At 42.0% G+C, this 12,500-nt stretch overlaps 1 protein-coding gene across 1 annotated transcript in view; it reads left to right on the forward strand.

The window, feature by feature from the left end:
- Positions 1 to 12,500, forward strand: part of LOC137650425 (dehydrogenase/reductase SDR family member on chromosome X homolog) — an 833,317-nt gene that overhangs the window by 515,992 nt on the left and 304,825 nt on the right. The window lies entirely within an intron of this gene.

Consider the following 12,500-nt stretch of genomic DNA (forward strand, 5'->3'; position numbering starts at 1 on the left):
ATATAAAATCCTAATTTATTTTTTCTTAAATTTCTCGGTCATTTCATATACTGTATATATATATATATATATATATGTATATGTATGTATAATAAAATTGTAGACGAAAAACTATTATGAAGACTGTAAGACTAAAAATGATTGACAATACAATGAAAATTTAACAGATAAAAGCTTATTTCATTGACTTCTGCTATATCAGATATGTGTGTGTGTGTGTGTGTGTGTGTATGAAAAGAGAAAAATATAGCGGACACACTTTGTAGTTCACAAGCTCATTCTTCATAAGGGCCAAGAAAGAAACGTACGAATGCGGTAGTGATTGAATCCCATAGTGTCATCTCTCTCAAGTTTAATCATCAGCTTTGCAACATAGAATAAACGGAGCCGAACAGAATCTTGCGTCTGGTAGTGTAGCCATCTCAACGTGGCTGGCGACCGCTTCAGGCATATGTTGAACCATCATATCTGAAAATAATTCCTTTGCGTGTTTATCTCATAAGTCTCGATCACCTATATTTTCTTATAGGGAGTTCTTGTTATAATTTCGTGCAAATATAATTCTGAATTAGACTACAAAAGCTGCCAGCTTTGGACGATACATAACGGATAGGAACTCACCATAGTTGTATCAACAGCAAAGAAGTTTGAATTGTTTCGATATATATATATATATATATATATATTATATACAGTAAACTGTATATTTGTGAATGTGTACTGTATGTATATATATATATATATATATATACAGTATATATATATATATATATACACACACATACAGACATACAGTAAATATATACTGTATTTAAGCATTGGGAGTCAATCCATCTTCGAAAATCTTTTTAATATTCAGTGTTGGTTTGCTTTCGATATTCGAATATCCAAATATTCCCCATTCTGTCTCCTGAAAGATATCTTATACATTACTATCATGGGCCAACCCTCGTGAGATATCTAAACTAGGAACACATCTTTTAAATTTATAAAAATATCAAACACTTTCGATAAATACTTCTTATTACGATTCTATAATAGCCTTTTGTTTGATAATGTATTTCCCAAAGATTCCACCATACTATTCTTGTGTAATAATAGGTCACTTTAAGATTACAATATTCCATTTAATGACATACCAATGTCCTTTAAATGTAAGCCTGGTTTATGTAAAGTTGTGGATTGTGGAGCCAGTTGAAACGTTCTTGCCTCGTAATCTGTTGGATGGAAGTTCGAAACCTGTTTAAGGTTGAAAGGTCACTCATGAATGGCAGAGGCAAGGGACTGTGCAATGCCCTTGCTTGCTAAGACCAGGGAGGGACAGGTAATGGCTGCTAATGACTCAGCAGGTAGATCTATTGGCTCTCCAAAACCACCCATCCTTCACTCACAAGAATGGTGAGGTTTTGCAGACACTACAAGAAACTATCGAGCTTGAGCGTTGCTATGAACCCCACTCCAGCAGAACGTCAGGCAGAGGCGTTTCCAATAGGCTATCCCAACAGGCTCGATAGTTTCTTGTAGAGCGGATATTTAGGAGGAGTCTATAGGTGTCTTATCTGCTGAATCATCAGCAGTTATGGCCTGGATCTCCCTGGTACTAGCTTGATGGAGATCCAGTAAGGTTCTTAAATTAGTTTGGATTCATGCATTTTGCCTTACAATCTAGCACTGAAGCCTGGAAGGTCATTTAGTACCCATGTGCAGCTGAGGGGGGGGGGGGGGGGGAAGAGACACGCTTTCAGCGGGGCCTATCGAAACTCTTGTTATTGATACTTGGCCTTTGTTATTAAGTAGTTGTAGCTTTTGATTATCACGTTTTTGTGCCATTCTATTTTTGATTCCTCTTCCTTCAATATTTCGAAATTTTAGTTTCTCGACTATTGCAGCTTTGCAAAATCTTTCACCACGTTAAGGTGTCCCCACTCCGAAAGCATTGTTTCGACTATATGTCTGTGTGGTTTGTGAAATTTCGTAACTTATTTTATGAGGTCAGAAGCACGATATGAAACGTACATTTGATTAATGTCTGGTATATATTACAGGAAAGATAATAGTCGCTGGTTGCGGCTGGATTGGCGTAGAGTACTGTATCTACCTGCCATTAAGGTGTGACAGGTGAGGAGACGGTTGTACCAAGTGGCCCATGAAATTTGACTTTTTTATTCTCGAATAATGCTGTTTAGAGTAGAAGTTTTTATCAGTTTTTATTTTTGCCTTTTTAGCTTGTAAAACGTCATTGCTCTCTCTACTGTGATGTCAGGATGCCTGAAAACTTTAAATCATTCATTCTCTCTACTGTGTTATAATAATTCTATTGATTAATCGGACCTATTTTATCAATACAGGGAATTGATTTATATATGACTGGTGTATTTGATGTTTAACTGCTAAATTGTGTTAATCCTGAATGATGTAATAAAATTATTACAGATGCAATTAAGTTATTACTGAAGTAATTGAAATTAATACCGATGGAATTAATTTATTATTAGCGTCATCATCAACCACTGTTATTTCATTACTCAATGGTGTGAATGATATATCAATTAAATCATAAATGGTATATTTAATTACGTGTTATTAATCTAAAGATATAATTGTCATACATTAATATAAATATTCATTTATAGGAAGTTTAAAACATTTATTTGTCGGTTGAGAGAGTAATATTTTATTTGAAAATCTTGAATTCCTGGTATTGTTATTACCATTTCATAGTCATTTCATATCCTTCGTAAACACATTAATTTCCCAGGGAAAAACAATTACTCCTTTAACAGTGTTTTCAGAGAAGCAATTTTACTTGCTTTCAAACAATCTCGAGTTTCCCCAAAAACGTCTTGCCTTCACAAAAAAAAAAAAAAAAAAAAAAAAGAGAGAGAAGAAAACGTATAAAGGTTTTAGTGGGAAAGGTTTTAGCATTATTATCATTATTATATTTTTTATATATTATGTAAATAGTTTATCCCAGGAGTCGAGGTCAACCCCGCTCCTTCCAGGTTTTGGGGGTAAATACCCCCTCCAGGATTTAGATTAAAATCGCCCCCACCCAACAAGGTTTCGTGGATTGAAGTTTGGCGTCTGATTTTATAAGATCATTTTTCGAAGGAAATATTAAAAGCATTTCCACACATTAAAGGTGAACACTCATATTTGTTAAAAATCTGTTTATGATCGAGTTCTAAGTCGAACTTAACGCGAGTAATAATGAGTGACTGCATCCAATTGAAAATTGTTAATTTTACTATAAAAGCACTGTTATTGTATTCGTTATAAATGTGTTACGGTCGAATTCTAAGGTTATCGACCAACAGACGCACCGACTTCAGTTATGATGAGGAACTTTTTGAAATCTAGTTTTTATAATTAGAGCTAAAAAACTTCATATTGCCGTTCATTAAAGTGTCTTGACTGTGAAAATTGTCAAACCGAAATGCTCTGAAAAATAGCAAATTTCTTCATGTAATTTATTGCTTATGGTGTCAAACAACTTCTGACCTAAGCGGCTGCACCCACTTCTAAGCTTTCTTCCTCCTTAATGGCCTCCTTCGTCTCTGTACATAAAACCCAAATTCATGAATCCACAAATGATATAGGCGTGAATTATTTCGTTTGGGGGAACGGAGGCTGAAGAAATTTCGGAACCTAATGTTTGATAATCATCGAATGATAAATTAACCCGTTTTATATTAACTAGTAAAGTCAGCTAACGTCGTCTGTGCTTTTGTTATTTCGTATTTTTAATTATATATTAATTTAGCATGATGGTTCGTTTAGGGTTATTTTCTGGTGGATATACTGGGCATAATTAACGTAAGAGTATAATAACAAAGTAAGTTACATTATTCAGTAGAGATACCATTTACAGCCTTAGGAAGGGTGAAATGCTAGTCTACTGGAGAAGTGATGTGTGTGTACTGTTTTAAGGCCTACACATCCTTCACCATCACCATTTAGTCAATCAGGAGTATTGATCCTAATTCAAGGTATTTCTCCACCATGGATGCATTGTGTGGGTACTGGCGGATCCCACTAGCAGAGGAAGACCAAGCCCTTACAACATTCATCACGCCCTATGGTCGGTATCGCTATCTTCGTTCACCCATGGGATTCAGCGGTTCAGGAGATGCCTACTGCCGGAGAGTTGATATTGCTCTTCAGGGCATCCAACATTGTGTCAAGGTTGTGGATGATATCCTTGTATATGAAAAGGATTATTATTCTCACTTATGCGGGCTCAACAAAGTTTTGTCTCGCTGTAGGACTCACGGTATTACTTTAAATGCAGAAAAGTTTGTTATTGCTAACCCTACTGTATCTTTTTGTGGGTATACATTATCTGAAAATGGAATTGCAGCCGAAGAGGAGAAAGTTCAAGCTAATTCAGAGTTCCCTAAGCCAGCCAATCTGACAGATTTAAGGTCATTTATGGGCCTTACTAACCAATTAACAGAATTTTCATCCGATCTTGCAGCTGCAGCAGATCCGCTTCGGCCGGTAATGAGCCCTAAGAGATCCTTCACGTGGACAGAAGATCGTGATGCTGTCTTTGCCAGTGTTAAAAAGGCTCTCTCTCGGCCACCTGTGCTAGCTCATTTTGACCTGACGTGCCTCACCATACTACAAACGGATACTTCTCGTTTATATGGTTTAGGATATGCACGTCTACAAGACCATGGAGAAGGCCGTTTCCGCATGGTCCAGTGTGGTTCAAGATTTTTTACTGATGCAGAAACTAGGTGGGCCACCATTGAGCTAGAATGTTTAGCTTCAGTTTGGGATATGAATAAATATCGCCATTACTTACTCGGATTGCCCCATTTCACATTGGTGACTGACCATAGACCCCTGATACCCATCTTGAATACATATACATTGGATGCAATAGAAAACACACGTATTCAGCGTCTGAAAGAGAAAGTTTCAACCTATATCTTCACTGCAGTATGGGGTAAAGGCAAGGAACATTGCATCCCTGATGCCATTTCACGTTCCCCTGTGAGCCACCCAACGTCTGAAGATGATATGTTAAATAGAGAAACCCATCTTTCCCTCAGGAGTGTAGTAGCTAAGACTGTGGATGCAATTTCAGATGTGAAGACATCAGATACACAAGATCTTATCTTAGAAGAGATTCGCACCGCAGCACGTGAGGAGCCCTCGTACACAAGACTCTTCCAGAACGTTGCCAACGGATTCCCCAGTCACCGCTACAATCTCCACAATGACCTACTACCCTATTGGAAAATAAGAGAGGATTTATACACTGATGATGACCTTGTCCTGTATGGTAGACAAATAGTAATTCCCTTAGCTATGCGATGCAGTATTTTAAGGCTCCTTCATGACAGCCATTGTGGAGTGGAGGCGACTAAGCGTCGGGCTAAACAGACTGTATATTGGCCAGGTATTAATTCAGATATAGCAAATACTGTCCATGCCTGCGAGCCATGTCATATAATGCAGCCAAGCCAACAGCAGGAACCACTATTATGCAACGAGAACCCCTCTCGTCCCTTCGAATAAGTATCAGCTGATTTCTTCAGTGTTGCTGGGAATCCTTTCCTGGTCTATGTAGACAGACTATCTGGATGGCCTGTAGTTGTAAAATTTGGTACCAATACTACAGCGGAAGTAACAACATGACACTTCAGCCACATCTTCCGAAACTTAGGTGTTCCAGTAAGGCTGAGGACAGATGGTAGACCTCAGTTCACCAGCTCAGAATTCAAGAATTTTCTAACCCGATGGGGTCTTCAACATGTGATATCCACACCTTACTATCCCCAAAGTAATGGCCATGCCGAGGCAGCCATGAAGAAGGTCAAACATTTCATCCTAAAAGTAGCACCTTCTGGGAACATAGACACCGAAGATTTTGACAAAGGATTGTTGGAAATAAGGAATACTCCTAATTATGCTGGCCTTTCTCCAGCGCAGATATTATATGGCCAAGCCCTTCGATCATGCATCCCAGCCCATGCATCATCATTCAAGCAGGAGTGGCAAGAAAAAGCTAATGAATATGACCTTCATGTAGCATCACGTACAGAAGCAACCAAAATAAGGTATGACAGCCATGCACACCCTTTGGAACCACTCAAGCTCAATGATAATGTCCGTATCCAAGACCCTATCTCTAAGCGATGAGATAAGACTGGTGTTATTATCGGCATTAGTAGGTCAAGATTCTACCATGTGAAGTTACCCTCAGGAAGAATATTATGGCGTAACTGCCGTGTTGTACACCCTGTACCTCATTCTCCTTCATATTTGCCAGAAGAGACACGGCAACCTCCAAAGAAGAGGGATGTTGTCCCTGCTATTAGTCAACAACAGCAAAGTGGCACTCAAGCTGAGTATTGGCGTTCACCCAGATGCCATACCCATTCATATAGCTCATTGAAAGCAAAGAGGAGAGGGAGGTGATGGATTATTATTGTAATTATTTACATGTATATATGATTATCATTGTTAGATGTACCTTTCTTGCTAATACACGTTTAGCATATATGTTGTGTTAGGAATACATGTATACAAGTATTCTTGTTTACTGGAGCATAGAGAATACTATGTAGCATATCATTTCATGTGGCATGCATATCATATTTTAGTTATCTGGTATTATAGCAACCAGTCTTTCCCATAGCCCGACACTGTTCACAGCTCCTCCAATGTATTACCTTTATTTTTATTGTTTTCAAACATTATATGGCTTAAAAACGTACGCAAGTGTTTCTGTGAAAACCTTATTTACTTTTATATCTAGTGATAACTAAGAGGGGGTGTCTTTTAACACCCACTTACAACCCCATTGTTACCCATTGTTAGGGTGAGGATGGGGTGTCTTTTAACACCTGCTCACACCCACATTGTTGTCCACTGTTGTGGTGAGGTAGGGGGTTTCTTTTAACCCCCTCTCACACCCACATTGTTGTCCATAATTGGGGTGAAGTTGGGCGAGTCTTTAAACGCCCTCCCACACCCCCACTGTTGTCCACAGTTGGGGTTAAATTAGGGGTGTCTTTTAACAACCTCTCACACCCCCATTGTTGTCCATAGTTGGGGTGAGGTTGAGTTTCTTTTAACACCCACTTACAGCCCCATTGTTGTCCAAAGTTAGGGTGAGGTTGGGGGTGTCTTTTAACACCCTCTCACACCCCCATTGTTGTCCACAGTTGGGGTGAGGTTGGGTTTCTTTTAATGCCCACTTACCGCCTCATTGTTGTCCACTGTTGTGGTGAGGTTGGGGGTGTCTTTCAACACCCTCTTACACCCCCATTTTTTTCCAAAGTTGGGGTGAGTTTGGGGGTGCCTTTTAACATCCACTTACAGCCTCATTGTTGTCCACTGTTAGGGTGAGGTTGGGGGTGTCTTTTAAAAACCTCTCACACCACCATAGCTGTCCAAAGTTAGGGTGAGGATGGGGGTGTCTTTTAACACCCACTTACAGACCCATTGTTATCCACTATTAGGGTGAGGTTGAAGGTGTCTTTTAATGCCCTCTCACACCCCCATTGTTGTCCATAATTGTGGTGAAGTTGGGTGCGTCTTTCAACGCCTTCTCACACCCCCATTGTTGTGCACAGTTGGGGTTTAGTTAGGGGTGTCTTTTAACACCCTCTCACACCCCCATTGTTGTTCAAAGTTGGGCCGAGGTTGGGGGTGTCTTTTAACACCCGCTTACAGCCTCATTGTTGTCCACTGTTAAGGTGAGGTTGGCGGTGTCTTTTAACACCCCCTTACAGCCTCATTGTTGTAAACTGTTAGGGTGAGGTTGGCGGTGTCTTTTAACACCCGCTTACAGCCTCATTAGTGTAAACTGTTAGGGTGAGGTTGGCGGTGTCTTATAACACCCGCTTACAGCCTCATTGTTGTCCACTGTTAGGGTGAGGTTGGCAGTGTCTTTTAACACCCACATACAGCCTCATTATTATCCACTGTTAGGGTTAGACTTGGGGAGTCTTTTAACACCCTCTCACACCCCCAGTGTTGTCCAAAGTTGGGGTGAGGTTGGTTGTGTTTGTTAACAACTTCTCACACCACATTTTTGTCCACTGTTAGGGTGAGGTCGGGGTTCTCTTTTAACACCCACATACAGCCTCATTGTTGTCCACTGTTAGGGTTAAATTTGGGGTGTCTTTTAACACCCTCTCACACCCCCAGTGTTGTCCAAAGTTGGGGTGAGGTTGGGGGTGCTTTTTAACACCCTCTCACACCCCCATTGTTGTCCAAAAGTTGGGGTGAGGTTGGGGGTGTTTTTTAACACCCATATACAGCCTCATTGTTGTCCACTGTCAGGTTGAGATTGGGGGTGTCTTTTAACACCCTCTCACACACGCAGTGTTTTCCAAAGTTGGGGTGAGGTTGGGGGTGTTTTTTAACGCCCTCTCACACCCCCAATGTTGTCCATAGTTGTGGTTAGGTTAGGTGTATCTTTTAATGCCCACCTACAGCCCCAATGTTTTCCACTGTTGGGGTTAAGTTGTGGGTGTCTTTTAACGCCCTCTCACACCCACATATTTGTCCATAGTTGTGGTTAGGTTAGGGTGTCTTTTAAGGCCCACTTACAGCCTCATCGTTGTCCTCTGTTAGGGTGAGGTTGGGTGCGTCTTTTAACACCCTCTCACAGCCCCATTATTGTCCACAGTTTATGTGAGGTTGCTTTTTTTTTAACGCCCACTTAAAGCCCCATTGTTGTCCACTGTTAGGATGAGGTTGTGGGTGTATTTTAACAGCCTCTGACACCCTCATTGTTGTCCACAGTTAGGGTGAGGTTAGGGGTGTCTTTTAACGCCCACTCACAGCCTCATTCTTGTCCACTGTTAGGGTGGAGTTTGGGGTGTCTTTTAACACCCTCTCACACCCTTATTGTTGTCTACAATTGGGGTGAGGTTGGCGGTGTCTTTTAATGCCCACTTACAGCGTCATTGTTGTCCTCTGTTAGGGTGAGGTTAGGGGTGTCTTCTAACACCCTCTCACACCCCCATTGGTGTTAAAAGTTCGGGTGAAGTTGGGGGTACCTTTTAACACCCACTTACAGCCTTGTTGTTGTCCACTGTTAGGGTGAGGTTGGGGGTGTCTTTTAACACCTTCTCACACCACCATTTTTATCCACTGTTGGGGTGAGGTTGTGGGTGTCTTTTAACGCCCACTTACAGCCTCGTTGTTTTCACTGTTAGGTTGAGTTTGGGGGGTGTCTTTCAACACCTCACGCCACCATTTTTGTCCACTGTTGGGTTGAGGTTGGGGGTGTCTTTTAACACACACTTTCAGCCTCATTGAGGTCCACTGCTATGTTGAGGTTGTGGGTGTCTTTTAACACCTTCTCACACCCCTATTTTTGTCCACTGTTGGGTTGAGGTTGGGGGTTTCTTTTAACGCCCACTTACAGCCTCATTGTTGTACACTGTTAGGGTGATGTTTGGGGTGTCTTTTAACAACCTCTAACACCCCCATTGTTGTCCAAAGTTGGTGAGGTTGGGGGTTTCTCTCAACGCCCACTTTTATCCTCATTGTTGTCCTCAATTAGGGTGAGGTCGGGGGTGTATTTCAACGCCCTCTCAGACCCCTATTGATTGCCACAGTTGTCTTTTAACACCCGCACAGCCTCCTTGTTGTCCACAGTTAGGGTGAGTTTTGGGACTGCCTTTTAACACACACTAAGTCATTCACCCCTATTGTTGTCTACAGTTGGGGTGAATTGGGGGGTGGTCTTTTAACACCCACTCTGCCTCAATAATTGTCCACAGTTGGGGTGAGTTTGAGGGGTGTCTTTTAACACCCACTCGTTAACTCACTCTTATTGTTGTCCACAGTTGGGGTGAAGTTGGGGGTGTCTTTTAACACCCACTCAGCCTCGTTGTTGTCCACAGTTGGGATGAGTTTGGGGGTGTCTTTGAACACTCACTCATACCCTAATTATTGTCCACAGTTGGGGTGAATTTGGGGTTGTTTTTTAACACCAACTCAATCACCTACCGCAATTTTTGTCTAAAGTTGGGGTGAGGTTGTGGGTGTCTTTTAACACCTTCTCAGACCCCCATTGTTGTCCACAGTTGGGGTTAGGTTAGGGGTTTCTTTTAACGCCCACTTACAGCCTCATTGTTGTCCACTGTAAGGGTGAGGTCGGGGGTGTCTTCTAACAGCCTCTTACACTCCCATTGTTGTCCACAGTTGAGGTGAGGTTGGCGGTGTCTTTCAACACCCAATTAGACCTCCATTGTTTTCCACAGTTGGGCTGATATTGGGGGTGTCTTTTAACACAATTTAAAGGCTCATTGGTGTCCACTGTCAGGGCGATGTTTGGGGGGTGTCTTTTAACAGCCTCTCAGACCCCCATTTTTGTCGCCAGTTGGGGTGAGGTTGCGGTTGTCTTTTAACACCCACTCAGTCCCTCACCCCCATTGATTTCCAGAGTTGGGGTGAGGTTAGGTATGTCTTTTTAACACCCACTCAGCCTCTTGTTGTCCACAGTTGGGGTTAGTTTGGGGGTGTCTTTTAACACCCACTGAGTCACTCACCCCTATTATTGTCCACAGTTGGGGTGAAGTTGGGGGCTCATCTAACACCCACTCAGCTTCAATTGTTGTCCACAGTTGGGGTGAGTTTGGGGGTGTTTTTTAACACCCACTCAGCCACTCACCCCTATTGTTGTCCACCATTGGGGTGAAATTGGGGGGTCTTTTAACACTCACTCAGCCTCATTTTTGTCCACATTTTGGGTGAATTTGGGGGTGTCTTGGAACACCCAATCAGACCCCAATATTTGTCCACAGTTGGGGTGAGATTGGGGTTGTCCTTCAACACCCACTCAATCACTCACCACAATTGTTGTTCACAGTTGGGGTGAGTTTTGGGTTGTATTTTAACATTCACTCAACCACTCACCGCACTTGTTGTCCAAAGTTAGGGTGAGTTTGGGGTTGTCTTTAACACCCACTCAACCACTCACCCCAATTGTTATCCACAGTTGTGGTGAGTTTAGGGTTGTCCTTTAACACCCACTCTATAACTCATCCGAATTGTTGCCCACAGTTGGGTTGAGTTTGGGGTTGTCTTTAAACACCCACTCAATCACTCGCCCCAATTGTGGTTCACAGTTTGGGTGAGTTTTCGATTGTCTTTTAATACCCACTTAATCACTCACTACGAGTGTTGTCCACAGTTGGGGTGAGTTTGGGGTTGTCTTTTAACACCCACTCAATCACTCCCAAGGTGATCTGAGGGTTGTCTTTTATCACCCACTCAATCACTCACCCCAATTATTGTTCACAGCTGGGGTGAGTTTGGTGTTATCTTTTAACACCCACTTAATCACTCACCCCAATTGTTGTCCACAGTTGGGGGGAATTTTGGGTTGCTTTTTTAACACCCACTCAATCACTCACCCCAATTGTTGTCCACAGTTGGGGTGATTTCTTGTTTTATTTTAATACCAACTGAATCACTCACCACAATTGTTGTCCACAGTAGGGGTGATTTTGGGGTTGTCTTTAGAAACCCACTCAATCACTCAACCCAATTGTTGTCCATAGTTAGGGTGAGTTTGTTGGTGTCTTTTAACAACAATTTAGTCATTCATCACAATTGTTGTTCACAGTTGTGATGAATTTGGGGTTGTCTTTTAACACCCACTAAATCTTTCCCCCCATTTGTTGGCCACAGTTGGAGTTAGTTTGGGGTGTCTTCTACCACCCCTATTGTTCACAATTGGGGTGAGTTTCGGGTTGTCTTTTAACACCCACTTAACCACTCATCCCAATTGTTGTCCAGAGTTGGGGTGAGTTTGGTGATGTCTTTTAACACCCACCTAATCACTCACCCCAATTGTTGTCCACAGTTCGGAAAAGTTTGTTGTTGTCTTTTAACACCCACTCAGTCACTCTCCCCCATTTTTGTTCACAGCTGGGGTAAGTTTGGGTTATCTTTTAACACCCACTCAATCACTCACCCCAATTGCTGTCTACAGTTGGGGTGAGTTTGGTGATGTCTTTTAACACCCACTTAATCACTCACCCCAATTGTTGTCCACAGTTCAGAAAAGTTTGCCGTCTTCTTTTAACACCAACTCAATCCCTCATCCCTTTTGTTGTTCACAGTTTATGTGAGTTTGGGGTTGTCTTTCAACACCTACTTAATCACTCACCCCAGTTGTTGTCCATAGTTTGGGTGAGGTTGGGGTTTCTTTTAACACCCATTCAGCCCCCATTTTTGTGCACCATTTGGGTTTGTATTAGGTTAGGGGTTTCTTTTATCATCTGCTCGGCCCCCATCGTTATCCACAGTTGGGGTGAGGTTGGGGGGTCTTTTAAATCCCACTCAGTTACTCGCCCCCATTGCTGTCCACAGTTGGGGTGAGTTTGGGGTGTCTTATAACACCAACTCAGTCATTGACCCCATTGTTGTTCACAACGATCATGTGACACACATATGGTACATGGCTCCCCCCCTAAAAATTACATGGTGCATATGTTAAATAGGACACCCTGATCTAG

This window comes from Palaemon carinicauda, chromosome 1, assembly GCF_036898095.1.
Source record: "Palaemon carinicauda isolate YSFRI2023 chromosome 1, ASM3689809v2, whole genome shotgun sequence".
Taxonomy (NCBI): domain Eukaryota; kingdom Metazoa; phylum Arthropoda; class Malacostraca; order Decapoda; family Palaemonidae; genus Palaemon; species Palaemon carinicauda.